Source organism: Myotis myotis, unplaced genomic scaffold (assembly GCF_014108235.1).
Source record: "Myotis myotis isolate mMyoMyo1 unplaced genomic scaffold, mMyoMyo1.p scaffold_m19_p_1, whole genome shotgun sequence".
Lineage (NCBI taxonomy): Eukaryota > Metazoa > Chordata > Mammalia > Chiroptera > Vespertilionidae > Myotis > Myotis myotis.
Window position 1 is genome coordinate 115,586,932 of NW_023416313.1, and position 23,532 is coordinate 115,610,463.

At 44.4% G+C, this 23,532-nt stretch overlaps 1 protein-coding gene and 1 pseudogene across 1 annotated transcript in view; one reads left to right on the forward strand and one right to left on the reverse strand.

Moving 5' to 3' along the window:
- The window catches only part of REC114 (REC114 meiotic recombination protein), a 175,889-nt gene that overhangs the window by 100,843 nt on the left and 51,514 nt on the right, over positions 1–23,532 (forward strand). The gene's annotated exons all lie outside the window — the stretch shown is intronic.
- On the reverse strand, positions 19,001–19,709 carry LOC118675637 (annotated as a pseudogene).

Sequence of the window (23,532 nt, forward strand, 5' to 3'; positions counted from 1 at the left end):
CATTTCCTTCTAGCCTGATGTGTTTCTGTTGAGAAATCAGTTAATAGTCTAATGGGAGGTCCCTTGCAGGTAACTTTCTGTCCCTCTCTTGCAGCCTTTAAGATTCTTTCTTTGTGTTTTATATTTTCCAATTTAATTATGATGTGTTTTAGTGTAGATCATTTTGGATTCATCTTGATTGGGACTTTCTGTGCTTCTTGGACTTGTATGACTTTTTGCTTCCCAAAGTCAGGGAAGTTTTCTGTCATTATTTCTTTCAATAGGTTTTCTGTTCCTTGTTCACCTTTCTCTCCTCCTGGCACCCCTATTATGCAGATGTTGTTTCCTTTCATGCTGTCCCAAAGCTCCCTTAGAATCTCCTCCTGCTTTAAATTTTTTTTCTAGTTGCTGCTGTGCTTGGGTCTTTTTTCTATCTTGTCTTCTAATTCACTGATTCAGTCCTCAGCTTATTCTAGTCTACTGTTGAATTTTTCCAGGATGTTCTTTATTGCAGCTATGTCATTCTTCATTTCCTCTTGATTCTTACTCATGTTGGTGAATTTCTCATTAAGCTCCTTATAATTCTCATTGAGTTGTGTGTATTTGTCATCCAGATGTTTGAGCATCCTTATAACCATTACTCTGAATTCTTTCTATGACAAATTACTTGCCTCCATTTCATTTAGTTCCTTTTTTGGGTGATTCCTCCTTTTCTTTCATTTGGGGGTTGTTTCTTTTTCTCCCAATTTTTGCTGTTCCTTTGTATTTGTTTCTATGTATTAGATCAAACTGCTATATGTCACCCAGATTTTTTGGATTTGTCTTATATAGTAGATGTTTTTTGGGATCCAGTGGTGCAGTCTCTCAGGTCTCCTGAGCTGGGTGTTCTAGGGAGGCCCTCTACTTGAGATCTTTGAGCTCTCCTGTCGTAGTTGGGTCTTGAATGTTATAGTCCTGTTCGTGGATGGAGTCTCCTCTCAGAGTGTCTGATTATATGGCTCACTCCCTGCCACATCGTGCAGCTGTTGTGGAGATGCTGACTGTAACAGCACAAAGTACAAGAAAACAAGACATGACACAGCAGGAATAGAACACAAATGTACACAAGGCCCCAGTAGCCCCAACAAAAGTGACCAGCAGGGAAGAGAATTAGGAAAGAGAAAAGAGAACAAAAATTATTTTTTAAAAAAGGAAAGAAAAAACATGGGGAGAAAACAACAAAACAAACAAATACACCAAAAAAAACAAACAAAAACACCCAAAAAAGGAGGGAGGGGGAAATCTGTAGATGCAGAGCTTAAATAAAGAAAATAAGGTTAAAGGATTAGGGGAGTAGGGGAAGGACCATGGTTTAGAATAAAGGTTGGGAAAAGGAAATGAGAAAATAAGAAAGAAAAAAAAATTGTGAAAAGGAGAATAGAGGAGAGAGCAGATAGGCCAAAATTTAGGAAGTGAAACAAGTTAAATTAGGAGAATCAGCAAAGAGAAAGAGAGAAAAAATATTTAAAAAATTGAATAGTGATAATAAGGGAAAATAAAAATGGAAATTGAGTAGGGGCCGGGAAGAAGAAATTAGATATATGAACAAAACAACATAGACTAGAATAATAACAAATCAATAAAGTAGGTAGATAAGGAAGCTTAATTTTAAAAAGGGAAAAAAGAGAGGAAAGAGGAAAACTGAATAGGAGAAAAAAGAAAAACAGGAGAGGAAAAACGAGAAAAAGCAAGAAAAATATGCAAAAAAAATAACAAAATAAAAAAGTGAAGTGTTGTTAGCTTCAGCTGAGTTTTAATGCCTCATGGGAGCTAGTCTAGGACTCCACTCTTCTGTTCTGTCTTCCAGTTCTGGGCTTCCTGTTAGGTACTTAGGTGCTAACCATGGTCAGGCACTGTCTTTTGGCTTTTAGCACCCTGCTTGAAGCTCCAGGTGATCCACCGGTCCACTGCTTGTGTCTGTCTCCACAGGCCTTGGGTGCAAGCAGGAGTGGCCAATCTGCCTTCTTTTCCTGTCAGCCAGCTATCAATCTTAATCACTAAAGAGTCTATTTCTGACAGGCTTTAGGTACGGCTGGTGCTGTTTCACTTTCAGGGAATATGATGGGTGTTTTTTCCTGTCCCAGAGCTACTCCTCAGAGAGTGACCCAAAATATTACTCTGCCCTTGGCTAGACAGAGATCCTTGTATGGAGACTAATGGGGTCAGTGGGGACGCTCGAATATTTATCAGTTTGGTTCCTAGAATAGTGGGGCTGATGGCCTCTCCCCCAATTCACTTACTGAGGGCTCCTAGAGACTGTTCAGAACCTTAAGCGTGGCCTCTGCCTTTGTTTCCTCAGTAAAGCTCAAAATGCAGGGTGTGGCAGGCTGTATCACCTATGCTGGGTTTGTTGTTTTTTCCTTTACCTGCCCTCTGAGTGTTGGGAGGAGGTAGCTCTTCCCAGGGAAAATGGCTGGTTCAGTTTGGAAGCCCATGAAAGACCCAATGCAGGATTGCTGGCTACTGATTTTCCAAGTCTTCCTGCCCTGCTTCCCACCCAACCTGTCCTCAGGCACCTCATGTACACGCCTCCCTCCCTGTGCCAATGCCTTGGGTGTGTAGTTGCAAATGAAAACTCCTGTGCTCTGGATTTAGAGATTTAAAAAGAAAAGCAATCAAAACTGCATCTCTCTCCCGCAAGGGCTCTGGTCTGCCAGGTCTAGGCTCCTCTGCTGCCAGCAGTCCTGCTACCTCTCATAGCTACTTGGATGATTCGGGCATGATGGGTCGCTGCCGTGGGTTGCAAGTATTTGAAAATACTTTCTCCCATTTGGTATGTTGCCTTTTCATTTGGTGATGTTTTCCTATGTTGTGCAGAAGCTTTTTAGTTTGACTTAGCTCCAGTTGTTTATTTTTTGTTTTCTTGGTTTGCTTTTGCTGTCAAATTCAAAAGTCATTGCCACGACTGATGTCAAGGAGCTTACTGCCTGTTTTCTTACAGAATTTCATGGTTTCAGATCTTATGTTCAAGTCTTTAATCTATTTTTAGTTCATTTTTGTGCATGGTGTAATAAATTAGTAGTCCAGTTTTTGTTCTTTTGCATTTGACTCTTCAGTTCTCCCAATACCATTTATTGAAGAGACTGTCCTTTCTCCATTGTATAATCTCTGCCCTTTTGTTGTAAATTAATTGACCATAAATGTGTGGGGTCACACATTTCTGGGGTCTCTATTCTGTTGCATTATTCTATGTATTTGTTTTTATTCTAATACCTACTGTCCAGGACCCCTTGGGGATGTCCACCTGTCGACTTAGGCCCACTCCCTGGGGATCAGGCCTAAGCTTGCAGTCAGACATCCTTCTGGCAGTCAGGGAGCCCTCGGGGGATGTCCAACTAAAGGCTTAGGCCCCCAAGGGATCAGGTCTAAACCGTTAGTTGGACATTCTTAGTGCTGCCACGGAGGTGGGAGAGGCTCCTGCCACCACCGCTGCGCTGGCCAGCCATGAACCAGCTGTTGGCTGAGTGGCACCCCCCATATGGAAGTGCACTGACCACCAGGGGGCAGCTCCTGCATTGAGCGTCTGCCCCCTGGTGGCCAGTGCACATCATAGCAACCGGTCATTCTGCCGTTCAGTCAATGTGCATATTAGCCTTTTATTATTATTATACTAGAGGACCGGTGCACAAAAATTTGTGCACTGGCGGGGGAGGGGGTATCCCTCAGCCCCACTTGTGCCCTCTCACAGTCTGGGACCCCTTGGGAGATAATGACCTGCTGGCTTAGGCCCGCTCCCGGGTGGCAGAGGGCACGCCCAATCCCTAGGTGCCTGCCCCACAGCCCCTGGTCGGGCTCAGAGCAGGGCTGGTTGGGGAGTTGGGGCGCCACCCCCTGTCATGCACAGAGCAGGGCGGATCAGAAGATTGCGATGCCACCCTCAGTCACGCTCAGGGTAGGGCCGATTGGGGAGTTGGGATACCATCCCCTGTCATGCACAGAGCAGGGCGGATCAGGAGGTTGCAATGCCACCCTCAGTCACGCTCAGGTAGGGCCGATTGGGGGGTTGGGGTGCCGCCCCCTGTCACACTCAAGGCAGGGTTGATGGGGAGGTTGCGGTGCCACCCTCTGTCATGCACAGAGCAGGGCAGATCAGGGGGTTGTGGCGCTACCCCTGTCACATAGAGAGCTGGCCGATCAGGGGGTTGGGGTGCTGCCCCCTGTCATGCACAGAGCAGGGCCCATCAGGGGGGTTGGGGCTCTGTACACTGTCACACACAGAGCAGGGCCAATCAGGGGGTTGGGGAGCTCCCCCCTGTCACCCACAGAGCAGGGCCGATCAGGGGGTTGGGGAGATCCCCCTGCCATGCACAGAGCAGGGCGGATCAGGAAGTTGCGATGCCACCCTAAGTCACGCTCAGGGTAGGGCCGATTGGGGGGTTGGGGCGCCACCCCCTGTCACACTCAAGGCAGGGCCGATTGCGGCTCTACCCTGTCACACACAGAGCAGGGCCGATCAGGGGGTTGGGGCGCCTTCCCCTGTCATGAACAGAGCAGGGCGGATAGGGAGGTTGTGACCCGCCCTCTGTCACACATAGAGCCGCAGGGCGATCAGGGCATTTGGACGCTGCCCCCTGTTACCTTGCTCCAGAGGCCAGGAGACCTTGTGGTTCCGCTGATCCCAGTGCTGGGAGGCCTTGCGGCTCCACTTGACACAGGGGCAGTGAGGCCTCGCTGCTCCGCTGATCCCGGTGCTGGGAGGCCTCATGGCTCCGCTGATTCCGGTGCCAGGAGGCCTCGCAGCTCTGCTGATCCCGGGTTCAGGAGGCCTTGTGGCTCCGCTGATCTCAGGCCGGGAGGCCTCGCGGCTCCACTGATCCCGGTGCCAGGAGTCCTCGCGGCTCTGCTGATCCTGGTGCCGGGAGTCCTCGCGGCTCCTCTGATCCCGGGTTCGGGAGGCCTTGTGGCTCTGCTGATCACAGGCCAGGAGGCCTTGTGGCTCCGCTCATCCCGGTTCTGGGAGGCATATTACCCTTTTACTATATAGGATAGAGGCCTGGTGCACGGGTGGGGGCTGGCTGGTTTGCCCTGAGGGGTGTCCTGGATCAGGGTGGGGGTCCCACTTGGGTGCCTGGCCAGCCTGGATGAGGGGATGATGGCTGTTTGCAGCTAGTCACACCCCCTTCACAGTGGGGGTCCCCACTGGGGTGCCTGGCCAGTCTGGGTGAGGGGCTGAGGGCCGTTTTCAGGCTGGCGGATGACTGAAGCTCCCAACCTCTCTTTTATTTCTTTTTTCTTTTTTATTCTGGGATTTTTTTACCTTCTATGGCTGTCACTGGAGCTGAGAGCCTTCTTTAGCTTTGAGGCTTGGCTCCAGCTCTGAGACCTCGGCTGCTGAAAGCAGGGATCTGGGTTTGTTTGGGTTCTATAATTGTAACACTGTTGCAATCCTGCTGGCTGAAGCCCGGCTGACTGAAAGCAGGTTTCTGGGCTTTGTTTACTTTCTGTATTTGAAACTTTGTTGCGACTCCAGCTCTGAGATCCCGGCTGACTGAAAGCAGGTTTCTGGAGTTTGTTTAGCTTCTATATTTGTAACAATGTTTCTTGGAGAGCAGCTGAGAGGCTGGCAGCAGCAGGTGGGGAACCTGGCTTCCTCCGTCACTGGAGCAAGCAAGCCTCCATGTTCACGTCAGCTGCCTGGCTGCCGGCTGCCATCTTGGTTGGCAGTTAATTTGCATATCTTGCTGATTAGCTAATGGGAAGGGTAGCGAAGTTACAGCTAATTACCATGTTTCTCTTTTATTAGATAGGATAGGATGTCCCTATTTCCCCCCTTTTGCCCCCTCTACCCAGCTCTTGCCCCCCACTTTTCTCTGGCCATCACCATACTGTTGTCTGTGTCAGGTGGCTTCTGCGGGGGCCGAGCTGCCTCGCCACCCGGGGTCTTAAGAACATTTTCTTTTCTTTTTCTTTTTCTTTTTTTTTTTTACAAATGAACACAGTGAGGAGTCACGCACCTTTTTTTCTTCTTCAACTTCTTAACATTAGGCACAAAAAAAGATTCTCTTTGCATGCGCTGTTTTACAGCTACAGGCTGAGGGGATAATGGCTTCCAGGGAGCAGCCTCGAGGCAGTCACGGCCCCCACCACCTGGGACGGAGGAAGGGGAGGCTGCAAAATGGCCTCGTCCGAGCTCAGATGCCTGCTCCGGGGGCTGCCCTGGACGTTCCCTGTGCCTACGGCCCAAAAGCGGGCTGAGCCCTTGAGGGAACCGTCTGCCCCAATGTCTCCCTTTAAAATGAGACCCTTGATATGATCAGGATAGTATTTGAGTAACTCTTCTAAAACTGGCAAAGCCAGTAATTCCTTTGCAGTCTGAGAATACAGCAGAGCCAGATTAAACAAAGCACTTCTGAAGTCAGTTTGTAATTTTATGGCTTTCTTCATCCACATCTCTGCTTCAGAGTCCTTTTTGTCATCCATGGCAAGCATTCCCAGATTGAAATAACCATTAGCATATTGTGGCTCTTCATTTATATAACTTAAAAGTCGTTTTCTAGCTTCAGGTCTGAGCTTAACCTCACCTGATTCTTGCATTAATATACCAGAATTGAATAATGCTAGCTTATGTTTTGGGTTTAGTTCTAAAGCACGATTAAAGTTTTTAAGAGCTTCATTTGGTTAAGTTCAATTTGAACAATCGCCAAGTTGTACCAAAGATCTGCATTATTTCTGTCCAACTCTAGTGCTTTAAGATATGCTTCTTTTGTTTTGAAAGGTTTATTCATTTTTAAAAGTAATTCTCCTCTGCTAATGTAAGCCTGTTTGAAGTCGGGCCTCATTCTTATCGCTTGTCGATACAGCTGATCAGGTTTTTCTAGCCGGGACTCATCTGCTCGGATCAGGTTGGCCAGATTAATATAAACGTTTAGGTGGTTAGGGGCAATTCTGGCTGCATATTTTTTACCAGGAATAATTTGAGGTATCAGTGACTTGGCCGTCATATAAGAGTCTTCAGCTTCTTTGGTTCTATTTAAATTTTTATAAGTTCTTCCTACATTCATGTGGGCACCAATATCATCTGTGACACCGATGATTTTGCAACTGTGGAATAGGTCTCTGCCTGCAACTCTCAGGACACATAGGAGCCAAGCATATATATCTTAGGCATTCCCCTGGCTGAACATGGGTAGCCTGTAGAAAGTATTTCAAAGCTCTCTCAAAGTTCTTTTCATTTTCCAGAGCATGACCCACATTATTCCATAATTTGGCATTATTTTTATTTATCTTCAAGGCTGACATAAACAACGTATATTCAGACTCCCAATCCCAATTTCTGTGGATTGTTTTTAAGGCATGAGTGAATACCACCAAAGACAGACAAACCCAGGATAACTTTTTAAATACACTTTTGTTTGATATTTTGTGCCTATCGACCAAGTGTAGCAGCCGCTTAAAATCTAAGGGGTGACCCCAGAACCAAACCTCATCTGTGCCTGGCTGCCCAGGGGGTGGGCATGACTTTAACAGCCAAGATGAGGGGATGGGAATAAACTACGTGCAACTGTTAAGCCCAGATTTCAGGATCCCCAATAGACCACCAGGGAGCACCGAGTCAGATGCAAAAGCAGAGAGTCTTTATTCAAGCTAGCTTGAGCTCCCCCCACACTTGCTGAGGCAGTGGCTGGGGCAGAGAGAGAGTGAGCTCTGTGGGGAGAGGGGTTTTATAGGGGGGTGGGAGTAAGGGGAGGAGAGAGGTCTGTGGGCCCTGCCGATTGGCCAGGCGCAAGTCGGTGTCTTGTTACACGGGATGTGGTCGTATCTATGGCGTGCACTTCCCTTGATTATCTTTGGTTAGTTTAAAGAAATTCTAGGTGTGGCTAGCAGAGGCTTGGGCTTCCGGGAAGAAGCTCCTTGCTGAGCACATGGCTAAGGCTGCTGCCCCAAAATGGAGGATCTGGGGTAAGATGGAAGGCGTAGCCCTCGCCCTGGGGCAAGATGGAGGGCGTAGCCCTTGCCCTTTCACAACTACAACATCTGAAGTAATATTTACATTTGAAAAACTGGGCCGGGAAACTTAGAACGGCATCACAGCTGGGCTACCTGCCCTTTTCCTTCCCTTGCCTGAAGCTGCACCTCCTCTATCTTGCTCTCCTCTACCACCGCTCCCATCCTGAGGCGAACACCCAGCCTCTGCACCGGTCTCTCCAGACATAACGCCACCCCGCTCTGAGCCACGCCCCCTCTCTATACGCAAACATGGCGCCACCTTGTGCTTAGCCACACCCCTGCCTTTCCGTACAGAAAATGGCACCTCCCACCTTGGGCTTAAGCCTTCAGGTGAAGAACTGCCTCCCGCTTCCTGACGCAGGGCCGGATTGCTGTGTCTGGCTGGTCTTCTGGGGCTGGGCTGTGTCGCCGCCCGGGGACTGGATCAGGGTGCCTCCTGCCCTGCCCACCCCGCCCCGCACACAGCAGGCCCGGATCCCACACTGGGGTGGCCAGCGGCTGGGGATCGTGCTGCCGCCAGCCCCAGGCAGGGCAGCGTAGGGGGGATCTGCCTGCAGTATGCAAATTAGCTGCCATCTTTGTTGGTGGTTAATTTGCATATCGCGCTGATTAGCCAATGGGAGGCATAGCAAAGGTATGGTCAATTATTAGACAACCATGTTTGTCTATTATTAGATAGGAAAATGTATTGAGTTCACCAAGTTTTGATAATGTATTAACCAGCATCACAATTATGATGTAGAAAATTTCTTTTACCCCCAAAAGTTTCCTCATGTTCACCACCTCCATTCCTACGCAACCACTTTTTGTCTTTCTGCTATGCTTTTTGTCATTACAGATTAGTTTTGCCTCTGCTAATAATTGAAATAAATGGAATTGTATGGTATATACTCTTTTGTGTTTGGCTTTTTTTACACAGCATAATGTTTTTGAGACTTGTCCACGTTGTTTTGTGTATCATGTTCTCTTTGGTGATTAGAATTTCATTTATGGATGTTCCACATATGTTTATCCATTCACTGATGATGGATATTTGGGTTATTTCCAATTTGGGACAATTATGAAGAAAGCTGCTATTAGCATTTGTATATAAGTCTTTGTGTGGACATATGTTTTAATTTCTCTTGACTATCTACCTAGGCGTAGAATTGCCAGGTCACATGGTAAGTGTATATTTATCTTTATAAGAAACTACTCCATTATTTTTCAAAGTGGTTGTATGATTTTGCTTTTCCACCAGCAGTGTTTCACAGTCCATGTTGCTTTATATTCTCACTAATATTTCGTATTGTCCGTTTTTATAATTTTAGCTATTCTAGTATTGTGTAATGCTGTATTATGTGGTTTAAATCTTGTTTTCTGGATGACTAATGAAACACATCTTTCAGATGTTTATTGGCCAGGGTAAGAGATAGAACTCTTTTGAGGGATAATTGATATATAACATTATATTAATTTCAGTTGTACAAATAATGATTTGATATTTGTATATATTGTGGCGTAGTTACCACAATAGTTCTAGTTAACATCCATCACCTTATATAACTACAAATATTTTTCTTGTGATAAGAACTTTTGAGATCTACTCTGTTAGCAACTTTCAAATATGCAGTATAGTATTATCTATATATATAAAATAGAGAAATATGCTAATTAACCAGGATGCCATAACGTGTCGACTGGACAGGAGGAGGTTTCCCACTCGCGGTGTTAAGGGTGGGGCAGCAGGGGCCTCCGTGCGCCTGCGGGCTGGGGGAGGGTCTGATCAGCAGCTGCCGGGGCTGCTTCAAGGGTGCCGGAGGGAGGCAGGGCTGGACCCATAGCTGCCTCAGCTGCTGCGAGGCAGGGCCGGACCAGCAGGCTGCAGGGTCCAGGGATCGAGGCAGGGCCAGACCAGCAGGCTGCGGAGTCCAGGGTCCAGGGCAGGGGTCCTCAAACTACGGCCCGCGGGCCACATGCAAATACAAATATTGTATTTGTTCCCGTTTTGTTTTTTTACTTCAAAATAAGATATGTGCATTGTGCATAGGAATTTGTTCATTTTTTTTTTAAACTATAGTCCGTCCCTCCAATGGTCTGAGGGACAGTGAACGGGCCCCCTGTTTAAAAAGTTTGAGGACCCCTGGTCCAGGGAGTGAGGCAGGGCGGGACCAGCAGGCTGCGGGGTGCAGGGAGCGAGGCAGGGCCGGACTGGCAGCGGCTGCAGGGGCTGCTGCTCTGTGGACCCAGGTCAGGGCTCATGCAGGAGGCAACCAATCCATGTGTCCCTCTCACATTGATGTTTCTCCTTGTCTTTCCCTCTCTCTTCCATGCTCTCTAAAAATCAATGGGAAAATGTCCTTAGGCAACTCAAGGGTGGGCAGCACTGTGAAATTTCGAATGGCGCCCTGGGCTCCTAGTTAACTATAATCATCATGCTGTGCATTTCATCCCCATGAGAACTGAGAATAATCCCACACCTATATGGTCAGTTGATCTATGACAAAGGAAGCAAGAATATATAATGAAGAGACAATATCTTTAATAAATGGTGTTGGGAAAACTGGACAGATACATGAAAAAGAATGAAACTTGATCACTTTTTTACACCATATACAAGAATAAACTCAAAATGGATTAAAAGCTGAAATGTAAGACCTGAAGCACAAAACTCCTAGAAGAAAACACAGGCAGTAAACTCTTTGGCATTAGTATTTTGGATATGTTTCTTCAGGCAAGGGATACAAAAGAAAAAAATAAACAAATTGGACTACATCAATTAAAAAGTATTGTACAACAAAGGAAACCATCAACAAAATCAAAAGACAGTCTGCTGCCCTCACTGGTGGCTTATGTGGTTGGAGCATCATCCCATACAATAGAAAGTTGCAGGTTTGATCCCCTGTTGGGCATGTATGGAAGGCAACCAATCGATGTTCTCTCTTATATCCATGTTTCTCCCTCTCCCTCTCCCTCTCCCTCTCCCTCTCCCATGTTCTTTGCATCATTGTTTACAATAGCAAAGATATGGAAGCAACCTGTGTCCATTGATAGATGAATATATAAAGAAGAGGTGGTACATATATACAGTGGAATATTACTCAGCCATAAAAAATGAAATCTTGTCATTTATGACAACATCGATTGACTTAGAAGATATTATACTAAGTAAAATAAGTCAGAGAAAAACACATACCATATGATTTCACTTATATTTGGAATCTAAAAAACAAAATAAATAAACAAAACAGAAACAAGCTCATAGGTACAGAAAACAGACTTATTGGTTGCCAGATCAGATGAGGGTGTAGGAGAAAGGATGAAAAATGGGAGGGGATTAAAATGCACAAATTTCCAGTTACTCAGTCATGGGATGTAAAGTATAGCATAGGGATTATAGTCAATAATCCTATATAATAAAACCTTCCTATGCAAATCAACCAAATGGCGAAATGACCTGTTTTTATGATGCACACTGACCACCAGGGGGCAGACGCTCAACACAGGAGCTGCCCCCGGTGGTCAGTACACTCCCACAGGGAGCGCGCTGCTCAGTCAGAAGCTGGGCTCAAGGCTGATGAGTGAAATCGCAGTAGCAGGAGCTCCGTGGCAGCACTTAGGATCCCTTGGGGGATGTCCAACTGCTGGCTTAGGGGAGAGCGCCTAAGCTGGCAGTTGGACATCCCCTGAGGGGTCCTGGACTGCAAGAGGGTGCAGGCCGGGCTGAGGGACCTCCCCAGTGCACGAAAGTCATGCACAGGGCCTCTAGTATTGTAATATTTAACTATATATTGTGCCAGGTGGGTACTAGACTAACTGGGGACAGTCAGTTTATATAAATACTAGAGTCCCAGTGAATGTATTCGTGCATTGGTGGGGTCTCTCGGCCTGGCTTGCAGGGATCAGGCCAAAACCGCAGTCCAATGCTGCCTGCCACTCCTGCTCATCCCAGCCCCTCTGTGCCTGCTGCTGCTCTGGTGTGGTCTCCGTAAGCCCTGCGTCTGGCGCCCATCAGTCAGGTGAGTGGCGCTCCCAAGGTGGGAGCGCACTGACCACCAGGAGGCAGCTCTTGCGTTGAGTGTCTGCCCCCTGGTGGTCAGTGCATGTCATAGCGACTGGTTGTTTGCTAAAGCTTTTATCCTATCTAATAATAGACAAACATGGTAATTGACCATACCTTCGCTACACCTCCCATTGGCTAACCAGCATGATATGCAAATTAACAGCCAAAGATGGTGGCTAATTTGCATACTGCAGGCAGGGCGGGACAGCACCATCCCACCTGCCCCGCCACCATCTGGCCTGCTATCTGCGACCCGGGGTGGCGGGCATCCGTGTGCAACCCGACCCAGGGCAGCCGGGCGATGCAGCAGCGATCGGCCGGCCCACCCGGCCTCCATCTGAGCATTCTGTGTGCGACCTGACCCGGGGCAGCGCCCCAACCCCCGGATCAGCCCTGCCGTGTGTGTGACCCGGGGAGGCGGGGCAGGCACCGAGGGATTGGGCCTGCCATCTGCCACCCGGGGAGCGGGCCTAAGCCAGCAGGTGGTTATCTTTCGAGGGGTCCCAGACTGTGAGAGGGCACAAGTGGGGCTGAGGGACACCCCCACACACACACCCCCTCCCCTGCCAGTGCACAAATTTTTGTGCACTGGGCCTCAAGTATATATATGTGTGTGTGTGTGTGTGTGTGTGTGTGTGTGTGTGTGTGTGTGTGTATATATATATATATATATATATATATATATATATACATTATATTGTACACCTGAAACTAATATAATATTAAAAATTTTAAAACAGAAATAGTGCTGCTATAAACATTCTAGTACATATTTTTCAGTGAGCACTTGCATGTATTTTTGTTGGGCTTATAACTAGAATGAAATGGACAAGGTTGAAGTAGAATAGATGAGTTATAGTACAGCACTTCTCATACTTTGATGTGCATGTAAATTACCTGGCTCAGTAAAATGCTGAGTGTGAGTCAGGTTTTTGGTATGGTCTGAGATTTTGCATGACTAACAAACAGATGCTGCTGTTACTTCTAATTTATAGACACACTCTGAGAGACAGGTCATAGGCTATCAGCTTTGGTAGATACTACCATAGAGGTTTCCAAAGTGATTATGCCCATTTTACACTTTCCATATTAATGTATGAGAGTGAGTCACATTCTTGACAACACTTGGTATTTTGCTTTTATTTTGGTTATTTTGGTAGTCATGTAGTGATATATCATTATAGTTTTAATTCTTTTTTTTTTATTGCTTAAAGTATTATAAAAAGTATTACATATGTCTCCTTCCCCCCCCCCCCGCCCTTGACAATCCCCTGGCCTCCCCTACCCCCCAGTGTCTTATGTCCATTGGTTATGCTTATATGCATGCATACAAGTCCTTTAGTTGATCTCTTACCCACCCCCCTCCTGCCCTCCCACCCTCCCCGGCCTTCCTGCTGTAGTTTGACAGTCTGTTCGAGGCAGCTCTGCCTCTGTATCTATTTTTGTTCATAAGTTTATAATGGTCTTTATTATCCAGAAATGAGTGACATCATGTGGTATTTTTCCTTCATTGACTGGCTTATTTCACTTAGCATAATGCTCTCCAGTTCCATCCATGCTGTTGCAAATGGTAAGAGTTCCTTCTCTTTTATAGCAGCATAGTATTCCATCGTGTAGATGTACCACAGTTTTCTAATCCATTCATCTACAGATGGGCACTTAGGCTGTTTCCAGATCTTAGCTATGGTGAATTGTGCTGCTATGAACATAGGGGTGCATATATCCTTTCTGATTGGTGTTTCTGGTTTCCTGCGATATATTCCTAGAAGTGGGATCACAGGGTCAAATGGGAGTTCCATTTGTAGTTTCTTGAGGAAACTCCATACTGTCTTCCATAGTGGCTGCACCAGTCTGCATTCCCACCAGCAGTGCACAAGTGTTCCTTTTTCTCCACATCCTCTCCAGCACTTGTCGTTTGTTGATTTGTTGATGATAGCCATTCTGACAGGTGTGAGATGGTACCTCATTGTTGTTTTGATTTGCATCTCTCGGATGATTAGTGACTTTGAGCATGTTTTCATATGTCTGTTGGCTTTCTGAATGTCCTCTTTTGAAAGGTGTCTATTTAGATCCTTTGCCTATTTTTTGATTGGATTATCTTCCTTTTGTTAAGTTGTATGAGTTCCCTATAAATTTTGGAGATTAGGCCCTTATCAGATATGACATTGGCAAATATGTTTTCCCACACAGTGGGTTTTCTTGTTGTTTTGTTGATGTTTTTTTTTGCTGTGCAGAAGCTTTTTATTTTGATGTAGTCCCATTTGTTTATTTTCTCTTTAGTTTCCAATGCCCTAGGAGCTGTATCAGTGAAGAAATTGCTTCGGCATATGTCTGAGATTTTGTTGCCTTTGGATTCTTCTAGTATTTGTATGGTTTCCTGTCGTATATTTAAGTCCTTTATCCATTTTGAGTTTATTTTTGTGTATGGTGTAAATTGGTGGTCTAGTTTCATTTTCTTGCATGTATCTGTCCAATTTTCCCAACACCATTTATTGAAGAGACTATCTTGGCTCCATTGTATGTTCTTGCCTCCTTTGTCAAATATTAATTGAGCGTATTGGTTGGGGCTGATTTCTGGGCTCTCTATTCTATTCCATTGATCTATATGTCTGTTCTTGTGCCAGTACCAGGCAGTTTTGAGAACAGTGGCTTTGTAATACAGCTTGATATCTGGTATTGAGATCCCACCTACTTTGTTCTTTCTCAGGATCGCTGCAGCTATTCGGGGTCGTTTTTTATTCCAGATGAATTTTTGGAGAGTATGTTCTAGGTCTGTGAAATATGCCATTGGTATTTTAATGGGAAGTGCGTTGAATTTATAGATTGCTTTGGGCAGTATGGACATTTTAATGATGTTGATTCTACCAATCCAAGAACATGGTATGTTCTTCCATCTCATTATGTCTTCCTCTATCTCTTTTTTCAACGTCCTGTAGTTTTCTGAGAAGAGGTCTTTTACCTCTTTAGTTAAGTTTATTCCTAGGTAGCTTAATTTTTTTGGTGCGATGGTAAATGGGATTGCTTTTTTAGTCTCTCTTTCTGCACATTCACTATTGGTGTATAGAAATGCCATAGATTTCTTGGCATTAATTTTGTATCCTGCTACATTGCCAAATTCTTTTATTAAGTCTAATAGTTTATTGATGGAGTCTTTAGGGTTTTGTATGTATAATATCATGTCATCTGCAAATAAGGACAGTTTTACTTCTTCTTTTCCAATTTGGATGCCTTTTATTTCTTCTTCTTGTCTAATTGCAATGGCTAATACTTCCAGTACTATGTCGAACAGGAGTGGTGAGAGGGGGCATCCCTGTCTTGTTCCTGTTCTTAGTGGAAATGGTGTTAGTTTTTGTCCATTGAGTATGATGTTGGCTGTGGGCCTGTCATATATGGCTTTTATTATGTTGAGGTATGATCCTTCTATTCCCACCTTGCTGAGAGTTTTCATCAAAAATGGGTGTTGAATTTTGTCAAACGCTTTTTCTGCATCAATTGATATGACTATGTGGTTTTTTTCTTTCAATTTGTTTATGTGATGTATCACGTTTATTGATTTGCGGATATTGTACCATCCTTGCATCCCTGGGATAAATCCTACTTCCTGGGGTTCGCGCGTTTGCTCCCAGCCCAGGGCTCAGAAGCCGGCAATGCGCCTAGGCTCAGTTCCTGGGGTTTGCGCATGTGCTTCCAGCCCAGGGCTCAGAAGCTGGCAGTGCGCCTAGGCTCAGTTCCTGGGGTTCGCGCATGTGCTTCCAGCCCAGGGCTCAGAAGCTGGCAGTGCGCCTAGGCTCAGTTCCTGGGGTTCGCGCATGTGCTTCCAGCCCAGGGCTCAGAAGCTGGCAGTGCGCCTAGGCTCAGTTCCTGGGGTTCGCGCATGTGCTTCGAGCCCAGGGCTCAGAAGCTGGCAGTGCGCCTAGGCTCAGTTCCTGGGGTTCGCGCATGTGCTTCCAGCCCAGGGCTCAGAAGCCGGCAGTGCGTCTAGGCTCAGTTCCTGGGGTTCGCGCATGTGCTTCCAGCCCAGGGCTCAGAAGCTGGCAGTGCGCCTAGGCTCAGTTCCTGGGGTTCGCGCATGTGCTTCCAGCCCAGGGCTCAGAAGCCGGCAGTGCGCCTAGGCTCAGTTCCTGGGGTTCGCGCATGTGCTTCCAGCCCAGGGCTCAGAAGCCGGCAGTGCGCCTAGGCTCAGTTCCTGGGGTTCGAGCGTTTGCTCCCAGCCCAGGGCTCAGAAGCTGGCAGTGCGGGTAGGATCAGTTCCAAGGTGCTTGCGCACTTCCATGCTAAAGTTCCTGGAGCGCTGAAGCCCCGGCAAGGGGTGGGTCTATCAGTTAGTTACTCTGGCGCTGCCCGAAAGCCTGCGGGAAGGGGGGATGGGCTCTGTTACTCACGGATCTGCCGCGGGGATTTCTGAACTTTTGGTGTCCGCAGGTCTGTAGCTGTGGTCACAGGTCTCTGTCCCCAGTGGCTGCAGGGTCCTGGTATGTGTCTGAGATCAGACTGGTTGGTGCTGAGGCCAGGATCATAGTCTCAAGCAGCTCTGTTTCCCAAGATGGCGTGGTCGCCGTGCCTGTGCTGGACGCCCAGGAGTGTCCGCGCAGGGAGCGGGACTCCGCCGCCTAAGACTGCACGGTTTAGCAGCCCCTTAGAAGACCTGCAGCATCTAACTGTCCCTAGCTCATACACACACACCACATGCGTCCACACACTCCTCTATCACTTCCTTGCACTCTCACACTCTCTCCCTCCCTACCTTCCTGCTGGTCGCCATTTTGGAAGTCTAATTCATATTTTTATAATTACTAATGAAATTGTGATTTTTCTTATGTTTATTGGTCATCTGGATATCCTGTTTTGTGAAATGTCTGTTGAAATCTTATGCTCATTTTTCTATTTGGTTATAATTAATTTAGTTTTTACTTCTGCTGTTACATTATTTTCTTATTTCTTTTAGTTTCGTACTTATGTCTACCTTACTCTTAAACAAACCTCAGTCTGTTACCCAATATCTGATCTTTTATCTTGTTTCAAATAACCTGTTTTAAAAATTTTTTATAAAATTTAATTCAGTGCAAAGTTAATTAAAATTTAGTTCTGTTTCCAGACTCTTTTCAAAATTATGTCCCTTTCTGTATCTTAAGTGTTGTATTTTCCTCTTTTTTGTTGCAAAATGATTTCTTAGTTTCCAGTATTTTTTTTTATTTTTTTCTCCTTCTCTTCCTGCTTCCTCCCCTCATCCATCCTCCCCCACCCTTCTTCTCCTTTTATTTATCCTTATGCTTGGAGAAGTCTCATCTGGAGACCTGCAGATGAATGCATCTGCAATAACCTCACTGTCCTTGGATACTAATAGATTCTCCTTTCAACTATTACATAAGAGACCCAGTTAATAGAAATGCACATTTCTGTTCATCAACCCAGAAGCCTGAAAGGAGTAGATTGTCCTAGCAAGGGAGTGATGTCTCTCTCTGTCCAATTTATTCTATGAGGAATGGGTATTTTGCCAGCCACCAGGCCAGTTGTATACTATCTATATATATATAAAAGCCTAATATGCAAATGTCCCCTCGGGAGTTCCACCAGGAGACCGGGAGTTCGATTGCTCGCTATGACGTGCACTGACCACCAGGGGGTGGCACAGAATGAAGGAAGGCCCTGGCCAGCAGCTGGAAGGCCCTGATTGGCCCTGATCACTGGCCAGGCCTAGGGACCCTACCCATGCACAAATTTCATGCACTGGGCCTCTAGTAGTTATTTATCCACCTTACTTGTATATCTGCCCACTGTTTCTGGGAGAAAGTCTTAGATTTCCTAGACATTGTTTAGTGTGCTGCTGTGTAGCTCCTTGGACACAGTTGTTTTCAATGATTTTGATTGGTGGTGGTAAATGGATTCCAGCTGGAGTGTTTCTCATTTTTTCCTATGGCCACCCATGCCCTACTCTTACTGTTCTTATTAATGGTGTTTTTGCCAGTATCTCTCCTCTGCTTTCTCTCAGAGTCACAGCATTCCTTTCTCAGGAAGATAAGTCACTAGTTGGCTCTTGACATCTTTATTCTATCCAGATCTATCTTACCATATCTTTCAGATATTCCTCAACAGTTTCATCATATGAATGACATCCAGTTCCTAGTGTCTAGTGTTGAAGTAGTTCTCTCCCATTTTAGATTTTTTTTTTTTTTTGGCATTTTAATTTTAATGGAATGAAGGTTTGAGTTAAATGCCTCTATTTAAGACATCATCATACCTGGATGTTTAAACCTTTTAGATTATTTTTCTGATTTTTTTTCCCACTAAAACACTTTAAGCATTCCACAAAAATGTACCTTTTTTCACTATATGGTAACAAACAGTTAAAGTTTTGCAATTTTCTGTGATGTTTGGTTGGATGGTACCTCAGATGTTATGTTTTAGAAATTGAGTGATCTGCTCTCCGTAGATTAGAATATCCAAATACAAATTAAGAACATTTATGTAGAGGAAAGTAATTCACTTACTGTGTATAGTGGATCAGACAAATGAGGCACTCTAATTGGGTGATCTTTGACCTAAGTCTGAACTACTTTATTATACTAAGTGAAGTGAAAGTGTATATCTAGCTTTACTGATATGGTAATGGCTTTGATAGGGAATTTAAGGACTAATCTAGCCCGCTATGCTTTTAAAACTATAATTATACTTTTGCTGTGTTGTACTTCATTGTGGCCTTGTGTGTATCTCTTGTTATTCTTTATATAAGGATTAATTCTTGACAGTTTTCTAAAAAGTTTCTATTTTGTATTTAGTATGAAAATCTTAAGCTTGTAAAGCCAATAATATTTTTAACCATTTCATTTCTTCTCATCTTTTTTATTTTCTCTAAAGTGAGTCATACCTTTGGAATAATGCTTTTGAAATAATATTAGCTACTCAAAAGGAGAGTAATTTTATTTACTTACTCAATTTTAAAGCACTCACTGTTTATTAACTGACCAGATTACAACAATAACCATAGTAGATACCTTAGTTCATTCTTTTGATAAACCTGTTAATCCTAATCTTCCCTATTATCAGTATCTCGACCTTCTACAAAATGGGTGGTCTTTTCTTCATTCCACCTCATGGAGAAGATAATTTGAAGGGCCACCGGAAGTTGTTTACTTCTTTAAAGTGTTTTCTAACAGTATATATCTCACGGATCAGATCTTCCGTTTAGATGATGCCATATTTACCAAGAGATCGAGCAATCAATGTGTTATCTATCCAATCAATTAGTTTTTTTTGTTTATTTTCACATAGCCTGTTTGTAGATCATTTACTGATGTCAGGTTTGGGTATCCTCATGCAATATATGGTTCCACAATCCTCAGCATGTTAATGAAAGCCTTGTTGAGCTTAACAAAGGTGCCGTTGAAGATCTGGCAAAGGCAAAGAAGCTGCAGCACCTTCCTCTGATGACAAATGCCAATTAGGGTTCCACAGGTACATAGAAGTTGCCAGCTTTTCTTGCTATCTTAGCCATTCAGATCTCAGTTCTGTACATCTACCTGTATGCCTTGTCATGGTGCTTAGCTTTTTTATAGATAAGCTTTCTTTCCTTTTGAAGCATCTTTTAGGCAAACTTCTTTTTCAGGCGCTTGATCTTCAGCTGCATGAAATTCCTTTGCTTCTTCTGAAGGGTTTCTGGCACAGAAGGAATCAATTTCTTCTCTTCTGTACTCTCCCTAGTTCCTGCCAGCAAAGAGCTCAAAGAGAGTAATTTTAACACTTAAAACCCAAGTCCCTTTGCCCCCGTCCCTTTATCATTTCCTAACATCTCATTGTCAAATATATTTGTAAGATTTTATAGAATGTATCTTTACTTTTAGTGCCCTCATTTAGTTTACTAGATATGTAGTTTACAAGAAAAAGTACATCTTTGGAGCTAAATTTTAGTTGCTTCTTATGGCTTATGTTGAAAGTCTGCATCCATGTATAGCTCACCCCTTTTCTGTGAGAAGTCTTATCATCAGGGCCATAACTTTAAACACTGTAAATACCACAGTCTTAAAGCTTTTACAGTGAAAACCTTCAAAAAGAATTTCCTTGCTTCTTTTATTATTTTTGACTACAACAAAATAATTCTTGGTTGAATTTACGGCCCTGTTTTTCCTCTTATCAAATTACATGACATGGGTTTAGTGCTAGTAATCAGCCAAGCTTCTGGATTCCTTCTCTCATTAACAGGTCATAGAATTTAGAGTCTTTCTGACACCACCTTTGGTATAAGATTTTTACCCCCCCTCTCCCATTATGTTTGTCTACACTAGTTTCAACTGGATCAGTGTTACTTGGATTCTTTTAAACCTGTAAATCTTTTATTATTATTTGGGAAAATGTCATTTTTTATACCACTAATCATTAATAAAGGAGAAATTAGCAGAATTTACTTGGACGATTATTAAACTCTTCTTTTTCTCTCTTTTTTTTTCTTTCTTTTTTAAACTCTTCTTTTGAAACCTCTCATTTAATACTTGTGAATGTTTAATTCTTCAGTGGAGATTATTGAGGAGGCAAAATTTATACATTTGAAACAAAGAAAATCCAGTTCCAAATGATGTGGTTTAGATTATAAGCACCAACACTTTTTATTTGGCAATAATTTCAGACTTACAAAAAAGTTGCAATAATAGTGCAGGGAATTCCCATATACCCTTCACCCAGCTTTCCCAAATGTTAATATTTAGCATAGAACAATGATTGAAACCAGGAAGTTAACACTGACACAGTACTAACTGATCTGCAAACTTTCTTTTTTTCCAGGTTGTAAAGCAGCATTTATTGATTGAAAATAAATGTGTAGATAAGTTCTCAGTAGCATGAAATCCATATTATTTTTTAATGAACTTGAAGTATATGAAGACTTCTTATATCTGCTTTTAACAACCACCACATTCAAATGGAGGTGAATTTTCAACATTTTACTGAAAAAAAATTTAAAAAATTTACTGCCCTGACCAGTGTGGCTTAGTTGAGTATCGTCCCATGCACTGAAAGGATGCTAGTTCATTCTATTCTTGGTCAGGCTTGATCCTTGGTAGAGGGCATTCAGGAGGCCATCAATTGATGTTGCTCTCTCACATCAATGTTTCTCTCTCTCTCTCTCTTCTTCTCCCTTCCTCTTTCTCTGAAAATCAATAAAAATACAGGCAGTCCTTGGGTTATGTCGGACTCAACGTACATAGGTCATTTTATGGTTATGTCGCCATCTTCCATCTACACTAATAAAAGACACAGATGCTAATTGACCGTACCTTTGCTACACCCCAAGCCATACCCACCAGCCAATCAGAGTGACTATATGCAAATTAACCCAACCAAGATGGCGGCCGGCAGCCATGTAGCTGGAGCAAGCAGGAGGCTTGGTTGCCCGGGCAATGGAGGAAGCCAAGCTTCCCGCCTGCCCTGAGCCGGCTGTGGCCTCCGCTCATGGCAACAAAATTTCAATTATAGAAGACAAATAAATCCCAGATACCTGCTTCCAGCCAGCCTGCACTGGGAACTTGGGTGGGGAGGGGCCTCGCCAGCCTGCAAACAACCATCAGCCCCTCACTCAGGATGGCCACACCCTCATGGGGTGAGGGTCCCCACTGGGGGGCTTGGCCAGCCTGCAAACAGCCATCAGCCCCTCACCCAGGCTGGCCAGGGACCTCAGCAGGGACCCCCACCCTGAAGAGGCTGTGGCCAGCCTGCAAACAGCCATAAGCCCCTCACCAGGCTGGCCAGGCACCCCAGGGGGAATCCCTACCCTGAAGGGGCTGTGGCCAACCTGCAAACAGCCATCAGCCCCTCACCCAGGCTGGCCAGGCACTCCTATATAATAAAAGGGTAATATGCAAATTGACCCTTACAGCAGAATGACTGGGAATGACTGGTCACTATGACACACACTGACCACGCAGATGCTCAATGCAGGAGCTGCCCCCTGGTGGTCAGTGTGCTCCCACAGGGGGAGCTCTGCTCAGCCACAAGCCAGGCTGATGGCTGCCAGTAGAGCAGTGGTGATGGGAGCCTCTCCCGCCTCCTCAGCAGTGTTAAGGATGTCCGACTGCACCTTAGGGCTGCTTTCTGCTGGCAAGTGGACATCCCCTGAGGACTGCCAGGCTGCCAGAGGGATGTCTGACTGCCAGCTTAGGCCCAATCCCCCAGGGAGCGGGCCTAAGCCAGCAGGTGGTCATCCCCCGAGGGGTCCCAGACTGCGAGAGGGCACAGGCCGGGCTGAGGGACCCCCCAGAGTGCACAAATTTTTGTGCACTGGGCCTCTAGTTTATTTATATATTTTAAAAAAAAAAAAGTTCCGCCATTTCAACATATGTACATATGTGCTTTTTTTTTATTATTTATTTACCACAAGTAAAGGTCAGGAATTGTTATCTTTTAAATTTTTTTTACTGTTTCACATCATTACTGCTGTGTATGTGCTCCATGTGAGTGATGTAGGTGCTTATGTAGATGGGTTCTGACTTACCGCAAAAATTGCGTTAGGTCTCACCGTAAGAACAGATATCCAACATAACCCAAGTACCTACTGGATTTTTCCTTCAGCTGCTCTCCATAGTTTGACAAGCTTTTGGAAACAGGTAGATAAAAACATACCACAGTGTACATTGAACATTTATTACAACTAATTGGCAATGTGATGAGATAATGCATATGTCGGCTGAATATTGGTCACAATCACAATAAAGCTTAATCCAGTGTAGTAAATACAAATGAAAGTGTAAACCATGAAGACATGTTTACTTATGGAGTATGTATAAAAGTGACATTGAAAAGTTTTTAAAAATATAGAGCCCCCTAATCCCATTTTACCTCATTCAACTCTCACTTTTATATGAAAGGTGGTATGTTTTTATTTTTATAAGATTTCTCATAACTAGATAATGTCATAGAAAGGCAGGAAGCTACCCCAAAGTTTGCAGCACTTCTAAGTAGAGGGAAGCAATAGGGGTGAGCAAAATAAATTTGGCTGCAACAAGTACCCCGGAAGGAATATTGCTTTAAATGACTTAGTCAATACTTTGTGAAGAGTGTAACATATTTTTCGTAAGAATCTGTCATAAAGAATTCCTGGTGAGTCAACATTTCCATTTTATTTGGGGGCATCAAAAAATATCCAACTAAGTGACTAAATGATTATGACTACAAAAAAATTTATCTCAGGAGTCAAGTGTTCCTTGGCCTTAAAATAACACGCTGACTATTATGAAACAGTCAATCTCTGCTCTTCATCCCAGGTTTGGAATGTCAAAAATAATTTTTAGTGTAAAAAAAAGGGGGGGGGGTGCAGCGGCTCAGGCCTTTATTATAATTTGTGGGGGTTTTTGTTGAGTTTCAACAGAGTTAAATTTTCATTCATTTGACATGTGATATGTCAATTCCCTTTATTCTCATAGATCCTGAAGTACAGTGGTCTTTGGTTTCATAAGTTTCTTTTGCCAAAGACAGTAATTAATAGTCGTATATTGCCTGATTGTCATTTTAAAGATATAATCAGATTAAGAGAAACAGACCTA